The sequence below is a fragment of the Podarcis cretensis genome (assembly GCF_951804945.1).
Source record: "Podarcis cretensis genome assembly, chromosome: Z".
NCBI classification, from domain to species: domain Eukaryota; kingdom Metazoa; phylum Chordata; class Lepidosauria; order Squamata; family Lacertidae; genus Podarcis; species Podarcis cretensis.
In genome coordinates this window covers 28886884-28903669 of record NC_137184.1, presented here as the reverse complement: position 1 = coordinate 28903669, position 16786 = coordinate 28886884, and the positions used below count along the sequence as shown (strand labels likewise).

At 40.6% G+C, this 16786-nt stretch overlaps 2 long non-coding RNA genes across 2 annotated transcripts; one reads left to right on the top strand and one right to left on the bottom strand.

The window, feature by feature from the left end:
* On the top strand, positions 1 to 2369 carry LOC307208384. The gene is made up of 3 exons (XR_013835135.1): positions 1 to 174; positions 547 to 573; positions 2340 to 2369. It is a non-coding gene; the product is annotated as an uncharacterized lncRNA (long non-coding RNA).
* Positions 2370 to 11575: 9206 nt separating this feature from the next.
* On the bottom strand, positions 11576 to 16786 carry LOC307207720. The gene is made up of 2 exons (XR_013834794.1): positions 14261 to 16786; positions 11576 to 11879 (listed from the first exon to the last, which is right to left on the bottom strand). It is a non-coding gene; the product is annotated as an uncharacterized lncRNA (long non-coding RNA).

The following is a 16786-nucleotide window of genomic DNA, read 5'->3' as shown; positions in this document are numbered from 1 at the left end:
GAATAAAAGGCTGGGACGCATTTGACGTAATGACGTCAGAAAGAAAAATCTGCTTCCTGGTGTATTGTGGGAACTGTAGTCCCGGAGTTTGAGATGATCTGAGAATAGGGAAGACCTGACCTGCATCAGAAATGCAGTTGCGAGAGAAAGCAGCAGATCTGTTTTATTGATTTGGTTCGTGCAGTATCTAATAAGGACAGGAATTGTTGTTGTTGTTGCTTCTGCCGCCCACGCTCGCAGGAAGGGATAGAGAAGTCTAGCCTGCCTGACTAAATGGCAGAATAAGTGGGGTGGGTTGTATCTGTGATCAGATTTGCCACAAGTCTGATTGATTCTGGTCTTGTGTCTGCTTTTTTCTATTCTTTCATACTGTGTGCAGATTAAATTGGAGCTGGCATGGCTTGTTACTTTTGGACTAAACACTCAAAGACAGGCTATCAGCTCCATGTCTAAGAGGTCATTATAGTTTGGAGAATATGACTAGTCCCAAAGTCTTCTGCTTTTTATTAAAATGAAATGAAAACAAGTGTTTGTTTTTGAAAATAGCTCAGTACAGAAGACGAGGCAATGCAGGTATTTTTTTTAATACCATATGGTTATAAAAAATTCACACCCTCTTATTTTATATCTGAGCCTCTTCTCAAGGGCCTCTTCCAAAAGCTTGTGACACAGATTTCCCCTTTTTAGTTTTATATAGGTGATACACAGGAGTGGGGTTGATGTGGGACTAGACTTTCACACCAATTTCCCCTGCAATATTTAGCAGCCATGGAGTCTGGAGTGGGCGCTACTCCACAAGGGGGAGCTATTTGTGAAAGCCCACTGCTGTAGTCCGTTGCTGCCTTTTCTCAGCCCTTTTCACTGCTCTTCAGCAAAATAGAAATAGAAATGGAGAATTAGGCTAGAGCAGGGGTCACCAAACTTTTTCAGCAGCGGGCCGGTCCACTGTCCCTCAGACCTTGTGGGGGGCCGGACTATATTTTTTAAAATATAAATACTCTGCAAGCCGGTCCCACAGCTGCCTCTGGACCTGGAAGAGGAACACACTCTGCACATGCTCAGGAGCGTATATCGGAGCTGCCTGCTCACTGGCGTTGTTGACGAGCAGCAGCCCGTCCCCGCAGAGCTCCCAGGCGGCGTGACCACACGCTGTGGCCCATCGTCCAGGTCAGCGGGCAGGCTGCACATGCAGAGCACCGGAAAGGCGATGCGCAGCTTGCCCTCCAGCTGCTCCAGCACAGCTGTCCAGTGCACCAGCAGCAGCAAGCCAGGCACAGGGCCAGCAGGCACACCAAGCTCCGGCTGAAGCCCTGTGATGTGCCCATCACGATGCTCACGGTGCAGCCCAGACCCGCCGCCTGCCCACCAGCCTCGGCGTCCATGGCCACACCAGCTTTATCTCAGTGCGCGGGCGGCAAGGCTTCAGATTGGCTGCAAAAGCTGCCTGCAGCCAGTGTGAACCGTGCAGTGTTGTGGAAGTCAGTCCCCAAGTGGTGAAGAGTCCATGGTTTATTTTCAAGGAAACGCCACACAAGTTTAGCTCAGCAGGGACTGACTGAGCGGGCGGCAGGGTCCACGGGCCGGATTCACGAGCTTGCTGGGCTGCATCCAGCCACCAGACCATAGTTGGCTGACCCCTGGGCTAGAGCGACATCTACCATGCCATTGTGCATGGTTATTGGAATATGTTGCAGAGTGTAAATACAGGATAATTCATTCATTTCCAAACTATAGTTTAAACACTGAGCTCAGATGTCACAAAGAATTGTGGTTAGTTTTAAATCAAAATCAGTTACTACTCACAGATGTAGGGAACAGAAGAATGTCTATATGTGTAGGCCCAAAGCTTGATGCAGCTTATTCTCATTCTGGGAAATCACTGCTTCCCATTGATTACATCTGCACCAGGTAAATGATTTATTTCTCATATAGCAGTCTCAGTCCAGTAAACTATGTGTAATTGGACTGAAATTTAGCACTGTATCCATGTGCTCTTTCTTTCACAACTGTAACATAAAAATTACAAGGTTCGTTAAGTTTCCTGGTTTCATGACCTGATTTGTAGTCGGAGATTAAACCACAGTTTTCTGATTCATGCATATTGGAAAACAGGTTTTGCATTATGGCATACAAAAAGGGGATCTTCATTCAGCAAACCATAGTACATTCGACTAAAATAATTATATGTGAACCAGTCCACATGCTCAGCATGCAGTTAGTGCTATATTGTAACCTTTGCCCTCTGCACTATAGTAAAGCCCAAACCTATGGAAGCTTTAATTTTCTATATTATATTTCTGTGAAAGTTTTTTTTTAGCAAATTATTTTCTTTTCTGCAGCCACTAAGAAGATCGATGAGAATAGTTGCTGTGAGTAGCTCTCCCTTTTTCTTTTATTCCACTGCATATTTCCACAATGTTAATGCTGATATGACCAGAGAGCATCCAACCTACTAAGAAATGGCATCTACAAAGCAAAGAGCCATTCCTCATATGGTGTCTCATGAGAGCAAATGCAGTGTGGTTAAGAATATAAGCTGTGAACTTGCAGTTCTTTTGCTTCAAATCTCACCTCAGCCAACTCAACATGTGTCCCTCAGTCAGAAACATGCTTCATAAAGAATACAGGGCTGATATCACTCCCTTCACAATGTTCACTTCAGCTGATGTCACTGTGCTGTGTGCTTCCTGATACCCTCTAGTGGTGCCAGGGAGACAGAACCACAGCAGGAAAATGTACAGTAGGATCGCAGATTGCATTCATTTAATTTGCACAACCACAGCTTTGCACGCTTGGCCACGAGCCAGCTGATATCACAAATTAAACACACACAAGGTGGAGAACTTAAAAGCTTGTAGACTTGCTTTCTGGGCTCTGGGAAGGTCTTGCACTGTCTCTGGAGCCCTTTGCGAGTCTGGATTCCAAGCTTTATATTACACATGCAAAATTGAATGTTGTCTTAAACAATTTATTCTGCTTCTGCTAGTTAAAGGAGGGGCAAAAAATGGTTCGTGGCCACTGATAAGAAAAATATTCCTAAACCCATCACTGGTTTCTGTGATTTTACTAGACACCACCCACGTGGAATCATACATTTGAAACCAAGGAGGTTGAAACTTGGTTGTTGTTGTTGTTTTGGAAGTGAAAGCCACAGGCATTTTGAGCCTGTTAGAATAACCTGAAGAACTGGGACAACTGTGTTCCTGATGCTGTATGAGAACCTTCTTCTTAAGAAACATGTTGTCTTATAACTAGACCTAAGGGGATGCTACGTTAAGTGTGCTGCCCCACCCCATAACAAAACAGATGTTGCACCTTTGCCCGGGTTTTAATTCTATGTCACTTTAGGAAAATAACATTTTTTTATCAACTTGAAGAACTCTAAAAGTGCAAGGACTTTATGATTTAATAAAAATTGAAAGAGCAGAAGAAACGATGAGGACAGAAATGAAAATAGATATGGTGCTGAACAAAAGACAAATAACGGAGAAAGGGATAGCAGGGATGTTATATAAACTGATGATAAGCGACAAAGAAAGAATGATAAGGATAATTCAGATTAAATGGGAGCAGGAAGGTATGATCCATTCAAACACGGCCCAAGAAGTGATGAAGAATATAAACAATATTAAAATAGAAAAGTATAAAGAATTAAGTAGAAAATTTTTATTAAAATGGTATAGAACTCCGGCACAAATGGCATATATAGTGAAAGGGTTTAGTCCCAAATGCTGGCATTGTGGTCAGGAAAAAGGACTATATTCACACATGTGGTGGGAATGTAATCTGGTTAAGGAATATTGGCAAAAGATTATAAAGGTAATTTCTGGATTATTTCAAATAAACATAGAAGTTAATAGGGATTTGTTATTTTCGGGACTACTGGGAAATAACAAAGTAAAAAGTAATAAGCAAGAGTTGTACAAGATTATGATTCTAGCTGGAATGGCAGTTATTGCTTTGAGATGGAAAGAAAAGGCCAAATGGAATATGGAAAAATGGAATGATTATATTTTTGAATACGTACAATCAGAAATATTTGCACAGATAGTGGCAGAGGACAGATAGGAAAACAAATGCCAAAGAATCACAAATAAATGGGCTTTTTACAGGGACTGGATAGAAAGAGAGGAAGCCAACCCTAACAAGCTCGAATGAACGGACTGTGTACATGGATAAAGATATGAAGAAGGAAGGCCTGACGGGGGGGGGTGTTGGAGTGGGGAGGGAGGGGAAAAAAAAGGTAAAACAGATGGTATTTTGAATGGATTTTGTTATGTAAGCCCTTTTTCAGAAACCATATATATTAATGCTATATAGGTATGCATTGTAGTATGAATTAATTGTGTTTTGTATTCTTTGTTTATAGAATATATATAATAATGTTACATTACTAAGCAAATTTAATAAAACAAAATTTGAAGAACTTATATGTGTTGGGCTATGTTATTCTCTTTCATATTACGTTTCTGAAATGAAGCTCTAACAGCTGATCTTTGCATTTACAGTTTCCAAATGTATGCATATTCACATAAACAAGCCTGCAGATTAATGCAGGAAGAGTGACTTTTGGTATCAACAGCATGCAAAAAGCAGACACAACCTCAAATCTGCTTTACTTTGAGAAGGCAAGATCAGGCTTGTTCAGATCATTCCAACCATCTGTTTCTGAGCAGACAGCTGCTGCCCCTGTGAAGATAATCTACGAAGACTCCTATCATTTATTCATCCCAGCGCCCTCAGAAACATCAGCACATCTGATGACCATATGACTAGCAATAACATTTTACATGTCACTAAGTATAAGGCAAGCTGAATAGATGCAAAAGGTTACCAGGGAAGACAATAGTTACTATGCTTAGATTTGAAAAACAAAGAGCAGTAGTGTTTAGAAGCCAAAACTTTATTAATTGTACCAGGCATTTGTATGGTTTTTGGTGCATGTGATAGTGAAATTGAAAAGGAATCATTTTTCTAGAGCCTGTATCACACCTAGTGCACTTTCAGCAAGCCATTGCTTGAAATGAAATGTTGCCGTTCACAATTTGTATAGTGCTTTTTGTACAAGGCCAGGGCTATCAAGTTTACCCAATCATCAAAACCAAACTGAACTTTATGTTTACTGTTTTTATGTGAATTCCTCTAGCTTTATTCTACAGTGGAGGGGAAAATGTTACATCAGAAGCTATCCTTATGTACCAAAGATTCCCAAGAACTGCAGAATCATGTGTTCTTACATATTAAAAAACAACCCAAGAATAGCTTGCACATCTAGAAGAAGCCAAGTAAACTAGCATGTCAGGAACCCTTCCTAACACACTACTTTCCTGTGTGCAAAGGAAGGATCACAGTGGCATAAGCCAGATAGTAATGTGATTGTGGAACTCAGTACGTTCCAAATAAAGGAAATGCAGAGCCATGACAATACCTTAAGATGGGCAAACAGAACTACAGTGGTGCCTCGCAAGACGAAAGAATCCGTTCCGCGAGTCTCTTCGTCTTGCGGTTTTTTCGTCTTGCGAAGCAACCCTATTAGTGGCTTAGCGGATTAGCGGCAAAGCGGCGCTTAGCGGCTTAGAAAAGGGGGGGGGGGAGCGAAAAAAATCGCAAGACTCGCAAGACGTTTTCGTCTTGCGAAGCAAGCCCATAGAGAAATTCGTCTTGCGAAGCGCCTCGAAAAACGGAAAACCCTTTCGTCTAGCGGGTTTTTCGCCTTGCGAGGCATTCGTCTTGCGGGGCACCACTGTATTAGGATAATTAATGCCAGGGATAGCAATAGGACCTTCTATGGCTTAACATACAGTGGTACCTTGGGTTACAAATGCTTCAGGTTACATACGCTGCAGGTTACAGAATCCGCTAACCCAGAAATAGTACTTCGGGTTAAGAACTTTGCTTCAGGATGAGAACAGAAATCGTGCGTTGGCGGTGCAGCAGCAGCTGGAGGCCCCATTAGCTAAAGTGGTGCTTCAGGTGAAGAACAGTTTCAGGTTAAGAATGGACCTCCGGAACGAATTAAGTACGTAACCAGAGGTACCACTGTAATTGTTTCTTGGCTTTTTGAAGTGATTTTGAGTTATCATATGGCACTGCATTTAATAATGGTTTCATTTACCGCTGTTATATTAGTGTTACTTAATACTATTGGTAATTTTTCTGTTTAATTAAGTCCTTGTAAGCCCTTGAGCCTGGTTCAGAAGCTCCAGCTGGTGCAGAATGTGGTGGCCAGACTGCTGGCATTCAGACAATTGCTGAAACAGCTGCATGGGTTGCCCAGATACTACCCAGGCAGGTTCAAGGTTCTTGTATTAATTTACAAAGCCCTGAACAACATAGGCTCAGTAATTGCCTCAAACCTTATATCCCAGCTTGATCACTGAGAGTGCTGTTGGTCATCCCCCAGGTTGTCGAGGCTTAACTGGTAACATGAAACTGAGTCATTAGTGCCATTGGCCCAGTCCCCTGCAACACTACCTTCCATGCCAATTTTTAAACACTTGCTGAAATCTTTAATATTCTGCCAGGCCTATGCAGCCAATTAACAATATATTGTTACACAATGGTTAATTGATGCCTGTTTTTTAAAAAACTTTTTATGGTTTTCATTGTACAGTTTGATGTGTATGGGTTGTTAGGGATGGGTTGGTACCTCTGCTGGGGGATGCATCGTGCTCCTACTGAAATAGTTTGTCTACCTTTGGCCCCCAGTTTGCACTTAGCTCTCACTTGTGGCTCCTAGAAGCTGTCAGTTTGCAATAGCGACTATACCCCAGGAACAGCTTCAACTGGCCGGCTAAACCAGGTGAGGGTAGCTAGTGGGTCTTAAATCCTTGGTGAGTTAGGGAGATGGTTTGAGATCCACTGGCTAGGTGAGGGTAGCCAGTGGGAACCACCTAACTGTGAACCACTGTGTTAGACTGTTGTGTTGCCTCAGTAATGGACTAGAGAAGAGCCAACAAACTGAATCCAAATCCAGATAAAATTGAGGTTCCCTAGGCCAGATGGATGGGAGGTTGCCTGTTCTTGATGAAGTCATACTTCCTCTGAAGATGCTGATATGTAGCTTGGGGGTACTTTTGCTGTGGCCTTGGTGGCACAGAGTCCCTTCCGTCAGCTTTGACAGCTGGCCCAGCTGTGCCAAAGGGATTGCCTAGCTTCTGTTGATTATGCTCTGGTAACCTCTAGGTTAGATTACTACAATGTGTTATACATAGGGCTTCGTCTGAAGACAGCTGGGAAACTTCTGCTGGTGCTGATTTCAGTGGCCATGTTGCTCACTAGGGCAAAACAATTTGAGTATATAATGCCAATCCTGGCTCAACTGGCTGCACTGGCTGCCAATTACATTCTGAGCCCAATACAAAGTGACCTATAAGGCCTTAAACAGCTGAGGACTGCAATACCTCAAGAACCTATCTTGGACCCTGTGGCCATCATCTGAGGCCCTTCTTCATGTTCTGGGTGGCAACATGAGATGGGCCTTTTCTGTGGTGGCTGTTTGTGGAATGATCTGCCCAGGGAGGCTCACTTGGTACCTTTATTGCATATCTTTAGGCACCTGTCAAAAACATGCCTCTTCTCCCAGACCTTTGGCTAATTAAACAATCTATGGCCTTTTAAACTGTGTTTGTGAGAGAGGGGATGGGGGGTATTATTGTTATTGTTTGTTTTTCCCCCCAATAGATTTTTATTGAAATTTTAAAGGTTACAAAAAGAAAAAATAAAGAACATATTTAAACAGAAAAAAGAAAATAAAAATACAGAACAATACAAAAACAAAGGAAAAAAACAGAAAAAATGCAGATAATTAAAGAAAAAAAAACCAAATCAATCCTTTACGTAACTGTCTTTCCTTTGCTTATTTCCTTGACCTCCTCACACCTCCCTTTTTTGTATTCTAATTCAATTAGATATTTCAGCAAATCCTTTCCATCTTTATTTCTATCCTGATGATTTATCTTAATATACTATAATTTTACATTCTGTTCTTTCACCAATTAACAATCCATTTTTACTTAATCCTTTATATCATTTCTGCTAAAACCACATTGCTTCATTCCAACATCCTTCTAACATTCCTTAATTTTACAATGTTTCTGTAGATAAACTTTAAATTTCTTCTAATCTTCTTCCACCAACTCTTCTCCTTGGTCTTGGATTCTGCCAGTCATTTCCGCCAGTTCCATATAGTCCATCACCTTCATCTGCCATTCTTCCCGGGTGGGTAAATCTTGTGTCTTTCTATTGTTATTGTTTGTTACTACTTTATATATTTTTGTGTTTTTATATTGTAAACAGCCCATTGATCCTTGGATAAAGGGATGGTATAGAAAGTAAGCAAGCAAGCAAATAAATAAATCCTAATTATTGGCTAAATGAAATTAAACATTTCAAGTAAATAGAGCAGAACAAGGAACTACGTGAGGCTAGATATGCAGTGAAAGGACAGGTTAGAAGCACTGCATTTGCATAAACAGGTTTGGGGTGTGACAGTATATGTACTACTGCACATCCAATTCTCCTGCTTGAATGAATAATAGGAAAAGGCCTAGCAGGTTACACAGCTCTCTCATAACAACATTTCAGTTCCTTGTTTCAACCCGTTTTATTTTAACCTTAAGTTCAGCATTGCACTGTATCAAGCTTGAATCCATTTTGTCCCATCTCTTTGCATCAGAAACCTTAAGAGTTTCATCAGAGTCTTGGCTGAGCTTAGGATCTAGGGTTTTCATTCATTATTATAGCATTGGCTGACAAAGAGCCCATTACATCACCCATTTGGAACAGAAAGCCTTTGCAGCTGCTTGTACGGTGAGATGGGGATTTGGGTTAGTATCATCATTATTTTTAAATAAAACATTTTTTTGTTTCATTCTTCCAGGGCAATTTTCTCTGTAAATTGTTAAGAACTGTATGCTAAAGAGCTTCTGGAGGAGGGCAAAGGGAAGGAACAGAATAAAGCAGTTTTATCCTTTCTTTCTTGATTTCCCGTAAAAAAGACCTAAGGGGAAGAAATAGCCCCATTACCCTGCATATCTTCTAGTTACTGTAGTGAAGTATGAAAAGCAAAGCACACTGTCATAGTAATGGCAGATGGTATTAAAAAAAGAATGACATGGGTCAGGCTCAGAAATGTTTGTTCCATTTCTGACCTCAGAATGAGCGCGGTCCTAATTAGTCCAAAAGAAGTGTGCAATTAAACTGATGGTAAGAGAAATGAGTGCTTTTCCTCTACTAGCTGATTTAGAGTACCAGCAATTTATTTATTTGCAGACAAATGGGATGGAGTGCTTGTGGCTTGCATCCTGTTCCCCCTGGTTGAGTATCTGGGGCTATATATAATATGAATATTTCACATATTTCACATTTAGTGAAGAAGAGATTTCTGCCTTCAACCCCCAGCATGTCTGATAGTGCCAGTACCTTGAAATAACACTTCCATTTTGAGTAGTCTAATCAAAACTCTAGCATTCACAGGGGAAATGACCGACAGCTGTACATTTTACCAGCTTGGGTTTTATTTTGTGCAGAACAGAAAATAGAGGCACAAGGCTGAATTAAATGAGAAGCATGTGGAAAGGAAATGGGTTTCAGGGGGCGCCTGAATTCTAAAGTTAGGGTTTTTTATTTTTTAAAAAACACAATTGCATCTCATTTGGCATTGTTATAATATTTAACTTCATTAGACTTCTGCTTACTGTTAACTTTCAGCCTTTGTGCCAAGTTCATTCCATCCACTGTCAAGTTCTGTGAGGAGGTTTACACTTCGAATCCTTCCCTCTGCCATTTTTAATAGGAAGAAAAATCATTTAAAAGAATGGATTTGGAAGGAATGAAAGCTGAAGGTGATCTGCCAGAGAAATAGCACAAGACGCATTCTCAGAAGCCAAATAGGACTGTGTCACACAAGAGATCATGTGTATGTGTTCTAGGCTGCCACAAACAGTGCCAATTAAATACCATTTAGCTTGAAACCCATCCCCACCCCCCAAAAGGGAAATAGGGGTGGAGTGGGGAGATTGAAAACGCAGCCAACCAGTGGACTGCCCCATCTATCCTAGTCAAGTATATGGAGAGGAGGAAAGCTCCATAGGATACCAGTAGTTTTCCGCATCCCTGAGGGAGGCTCCCATTCACGTCTATTTAAAGCTTTTAGAGGGGGCTGTGTTGGCTCCTGGTAATTTAAGGTACAGTATCAGGACTTGCCGATCAGAAGGTCGGCGGTTCGAATCCCCGCAACGGGGTGAGCTCCCGTTGCTCGGTCCCTGATCCTGCCAACCTAGCAGTTCGAAAGCACGTCAAAGTGCAAGTAGATAAATAGGTACCACTCTGGCGGGAAGGTAAACGGCATTTCCGTGCACTGCTCTGGTTCGCCAGAAGCAGCTTGGTCATGCTGGCCACATGACCCGGAAGCTGTACGCCGGTTCCCTCGGCCAGTAAAGCGAGATGAGCGCCGCAACCCCAGAGTCGGTCACAACTGGACCTTACTTTTACCTTTTTATCAGGACGATGTGCATCCCCAAAAAACCCCATATTTTTTACATCTGCTAAAGTTATAAGCAACAGTTTGGCTAATCAAGCTGAACTGCGGGGGGGGGGGGGGGGGAGGAAGCCCTGATGTGGAGGTGGCACGGTTTCAGGTGTACTACACTGGATCCTTGTCAGCCGTGAGAGCTCACTTCAGTCAGCAGTCTGCCTGTGGCATATTGCTTTTTGATCTGTTCATCTTGGGCCAAAAGCTGAATCCTCAGTGCCATCACTACAACTGACATGAATACATGAGTGGTGTCCACTGCTAGCCCTACTCGCATAGTGTGCCCACTGAATTTAACCGACTTGGCTGACTTAGATTCATCACCAAAAAGAATGACAGAAGACTTTTTCACATAAAGTTTGCATCTGCTAATGCATACGTATAGATTCCAGTTAAGAAATATTTACTTATAATTTAAATAAACATGCATACTGTGGTCTAAACCACTGAGCCTCTTGGGCTTGCCAATCAGGTCGGCAGTTCGAATCCCCGTGACGGGGTGAGCTCCCGTTGCTCTGTCCCAGCTCCTGCCAACCTAGCATGCCAGTGCAAGTAGATAAATAGGTATCACTGAGGCGGGAAGGTAAACGACATTTCCATGCACTCTGGTTTCCGTCACAGTGTTCCGTTGTGCCAGACGTGGTTTAGTCATGCTGGCCACATGACCCGGAAAGCTGTCTGTGGACAAACGCCGGCTCCCTCAGCCTGAAAGCGAGATGAGCGCCGCAACCACATAGTCGCCTTTGACTGGGCTTAACCATCCAGGGGTCCTTTGTCTTTTTTTACCTTTTACATCTCACCATAGTGGGGAAGACGGCCCAGTGACCTTGACCACCTGACCAGTCTCCTTCTCCAGCTTGATGGGCCACTTTATCTTTTTTTATCTTCAAGGCCCCTCCTGCGCTTATAGTTCTTTATCTTTAAACCGGATTTAAACTGGATAGCCTTTCAAACAGAGGTCTGTCCTCCACAAAGTAGTATGACTGTATAGTAAACATGTACTAATCACAACTAGGAAAAATGACACTTACCACTGCAGTATTGATGTGCTTCAATTTTCTATTTAAGTATGACAAAACTTAGGATAAAATGAGAGCTCTTCACAAGTAATGAGAATATGAATTTAGAAGAATACAGCAGATGGAAGAGTGGTGTGTGGGCAAGTTTCTGGTTTCCGCAGCACAGTCTACATCTGCTCCTGATGATGTTAATAGGCTGATTTATTTCAGTTGCTAAAGTAAAGAACCCTAGTAAATTAAGTCAGATGAGTAGGTTCTTTCTTTTCCAGCTAAAAAGGCAGAATCCAGCAGCTGACCAGTGATGAAGAGGTGAATGTAAAAGGGACCTGGAAGGAGGAATGAAAAGGAGCAAGGCATAATGAGTTGAGTATGAAAGGAGAATGGGAGAAGGAATTACAAGAGATGGGTAAAAATATTTATGAGAGGCATGTGGAGGTTGGAATGGAAAAATATAAAAGAAAAAGCTTTCTGCACTTATGCCTCCAGATCAGCAAATTCTATCGACAATGTAGAGACTGAATCATGATAGTTTCAGAGCAAACAATTATGTCGAGTTGTTCATATAAATCAACCCTGAGAGCGGTGTGCTCTGGTAATTGGTTTCATTATTGAACTTCTCTTTCCATTAAGAGACTGCTTCTGAAGTTCCACTGAAATCTACCTAACTCAAGCCCATTAGAACTAATCCTGTGGAAGCAAAGGACAAGCCATTTCCCTCTTATAATCAAGGGCCCTTCAATTATTTGATGAATGCCATCGTGACCCCACTCAGTTTTCCATTCTCCAAGCTACATGTTTGTTGTTGCTTCAACCTTTTCCCGCAGTTCATGAACTGACAGCTCAACAGATGCAGCTGCAGCATCCTAACAACATTTTCTGTGGCAAAGTTAGAGAATATGCTGTCATGAACTCAAAACAAAGCACTGTGTCTCTCTGTGTGTGTGCACGCACTCACGCTTTCTTTAAAAATTTCTTCAGATTTTTAAAAATTAAAGCAAAAAATAAAGCAACAGTAAAGCAACCTAAAACAACTGGAGGAAACAACTCCAGTTGCTTAATGCCTATTGCAATCATGCCCTCCACCGACAGCAGAACAAATTGGTGATGGTAAAGACTGGAGGAATTCTGTGGCAAGGGTGGCTTGGGCACACATACGGGTTCTCACAATGAATGCCTTGAAGGGCCATAGGTTGCCCATCTTTATCACACATTAGAATGGGTGGCAAAAATAAATAAAGAAAGAAAAGCATAGTTTCATCAGTACAGATGTCCACACAAAATCAGTGGCACAAAACTTACCTGGCTGCCTAATTTGGACTCTGAACTAGTGAGGCTTTATTTTATTTATTAAATTTGTATACTGACCTTCATCTGTAGATCTCAGGGCGGTTCACAGCATAAAATGACTAGATAAAAAACTAAAATACATAATAAAAACAAGAGCAAAACAAATCAATAACCTCTCCGACCCCCCAAACTATCCCACAAAGACATTTAAAAGGATATAGGATGTTAGTTAGCCAAAGGCTTGGTTGAAGAGTTCCACCACCAAAAGCAGCAAGCCACCTATTCTCTCTTAAGAGGAGAAAATAAAACACATACTTCAAGCTACCCTTTCATCACTCCTAAACTGTACATAAATCAGAGACTGAAGCAAATTCAGGTCTTTACACCAGGAAGACAAACTGTAAAAAAGATCACAGAGTACAGCGATTGTAATATCCTTCCCTGTTTATTAGCAGCTGCAGTCATGCTTTGAGTCTCAATATAGAAATACATTCCTGTCCCAGAAAACCATCTGAAATATAGTCAATCATTGGGGAACAATTTTTTTGTTGTATTGAGACCTGCAGTTGTTCTAACCTAATTTCGACGTGCTGATCTGAAGTTGGTTTTGTTCTGTAAGCTCTAGGGTTTTTTGCAATTTTTGTTTTTCACTTTTCACCATAATCTTTGTTTTTTACAATGCAAGAATTCAATATTTTTTTAAACACATGGCCAAAGTAGTATAATATGAGTATAAATGTAAGTGACTTATATAGCATTGAGCATGACATGTATAGCATTGAAAATGGCATGTATATCTATGTACAGTTGGAGGTATGCAAAAAAAATGTAATCCCTTGGAATACACAGTATACTGGGAAACATTTTTTTCCATTTTCTTTTGCATGAGATTTTTCAACTGTTCTTATATGTTCTTTCAATGCTGATTTCAAATCTGAAATTGATTTTCGTGTACATGCTATAGTTATCTTGCAATTTCCGACTTTTGCCGATATGTCATATTTACACTGGGGATAAGTGGACACTGACATGTTGATCTACGCTAACCACATGGTAATTATTGTTTTGCAAACTTTAACTTTCTTTATTTTTACAGTTTTGTAATCTAAATATTTGTATTTTTCAGATCGGACCATGGCTCCTTCAAGTAGACAAAAATGTGTAAACAAGCCTGATGCCATTTGTTATGCTATTATTGCTTGGTCAATACAAAGGGTATTGGCAAGAAAAACCAACATGCTGTCAGCTATCCAAGTATTCCTTCAGCAATTAGACCTATCCCACACTCTGAGGAACTCCCAATTCCAGTTTTTAAGGGGTTTGTCTCTTCTAAAGATGAAGGAAGTGAACCTGGTGAGGAGCACAACTGGATCATCTGTGTGGATCTCAAAATGGTCAGCAGAAAGGCTTTACCAAGTACCTGAATAACAATTGTAGATACCACTGGGAAACAAAAATAGAAGTCACTTGTATGACCCTTGGGTTCTCGCCAAACCATGGGAACCCCAAAAGGCATACTCTTCCGTTTTCCTTTTGTTCAGTCTTTAAGTATTTCCTCACAATTGTGACAAACAATATGCAGAGCCCATTTCTTGTCTTGGTCGCCATGGGGAATTTCAAAATAGCTTTTATAAGCACGCCTCACAAACATTGTTATATTGCATCTTTGACGAAGAAGCGTGTAGCAGCCACATACATAACAAGGTATCAGGCTTGTTTATACATTTTTGTCTACTTGAAGAAGCCATGGTCCATTCTGAAAAATACAGATATTTAGGTTACAAAACTATAAAAATAAATAAAAACTAAGTTTGCAAAACAATAATTACCATATGGTTAGGGTAGATCAACGTGTCAGTGTCCACTTATCCCCAGTGTAAATATGACATATCGGCAAAAGTCGGAAATTGCAAGATAACTACAGCATGTACACGAAAATAAATTTCAGATTTGAAATCAGCATTGAAAGAACATATAAGAACAGTTGAAAAATCTCATGCAACAGAAAATGAAAAAAAAATGTTCCTCAGTGATAAGCTATCACATTAATTTGAATGGTTGTATCACATCAACATAATGCATACTTCTTCCCATTACCTGACTGCCTCCATAAAGATGTAAAACACCACACTGAACTTAATTTTAAGCATTACCCCAAGAACATGATGATATTAGCACAGAGAAGGTTTTTTTTAATAGTTAAGATGTTTTATTTTAATAGCTTTAAACAGAAAGCTTGTTTAAATTAAACCTGACGAAGTACTCAAAAACAGTTGATTACTCTATGTTAAAAACACCTAAGAGTAGAGATGGAAAAGAATGTTGATTTTTAAGTGAACCAACTAGCACAGAGATTTCCAAACTGTGTATCGTGACACGTTAGTGTGTCTGTTGCAGTGTGTAGGCGTATTGTGTGAATGCTCCCCACACTCCTCCTGGGGCTGGAAAGGGGTTAGTTTAACCTCCATTTTGCTAGTAAAACTGAATTACCATGTTGCAAAATGATGCATGTCTAAAAAAGTGTGTCACCGACATGAAAAGTTGGGAAAGTACTGGACTAACAGATAGTGCAAAGCCCAGGTAGCTTGAACAGCTGAGAGCCTACAGTCCTTGAGGTGTCTTGTTTTCCCGTGGCCAAGATGTGGGACAAACATGACCTCTCTGAAGTTGAGAAGTTCGAAAAGAGTAAGCTGAAGAAAACCAACAGCTCGATTCCTAATATAAATGGGGGAGGGGGAAAATACCTCTTGCAAGAGACTACATGTGGGGTGCCTGGATAATAATTTTATGTATGGAAAATACATGTTGCATGAAAGAAGGTAGGTTTGAATAACAGTTAAGCCAGGGTTCAGGGCCAGATCACTAACCTGGAGAAGTAGTCTAATTTATTGACAGCTGCATGAATTATTATAGCTAGGAAGGGGCAAGCAGAATATAAAATGGAAGAATGGTATAAAGAGATGCAGGATATAGCTATTAATGATAAATTAACATGTGTCATTAAGGTAAGAAGGGGAATATGTAGGAGAAATGATTTTGAGGAGATATGGAGGGTGATTTGTAGAATTTGTTCTGTTAAAACGGAAAGTAGTCAAGAGGTGTTGAAATTATGGGAGGTTGGGTAGTTACAATGGAATGGTCTCGGGGGTGGGGTTCTAAAAAAAGGTTTAAAAAGTGAATAATTCTAAAGAAAAAAAGAAAAGACAGTATCCATTTCTACATCACTGAATCACCATTACCTTTTACATTATTTTTCCATGTTTTATCCGTACTTAGTCACATATTATATAATATGTATCATTCATAAAACACATACAATTACAGTTGATAGAGAATTGTCTGATTTATAAGAATCAAATATATTGCAGCTATAAAGTGTGTACCATCCTGTAGAACACCAGGACATAGAACATAACAGCTGCCTAGCAGCTATGAGATTATAAATCAGTCCACAGCAGAACAGATTATACTGTGCCTTATATGAAATTGTTTCCCCACCAATCATATGAACAGCTTTTATAATTTACAGTAATAAATCTGTATTTTATGGACTCCCCAGCATTTGTTTCTGCATAAGCAGACTGAATTGGAAACAGAACAGATAGTATAAAGAAGAAAGACCTCTTTGAATAAGCAGTCTTTTGAATTCAGCCTTGCGCTATACCTTAGTACTAAAAGCAATTGTTGGTTATGGAGCTCCATCTAGGGGAAGTATTTATATAAAGCAGGATGGTAATGAATTGGCATCAGATGTAAAACAAAGCAAATAGCTGCGGTGGGAAAGAGAAACCCCAGGACAAGAATTTAGGAGATAGTAACGGCAGTTACATCACTGAGCATTGTGTAGCTCTGGGATAATGGAAGAGGAAGAATATGAAGCTAAAGGAGAAATGGACAGAAGACGGGTCTAAGACTCTGGTCACAATGTTGCTGGGTTGTTGTTGTT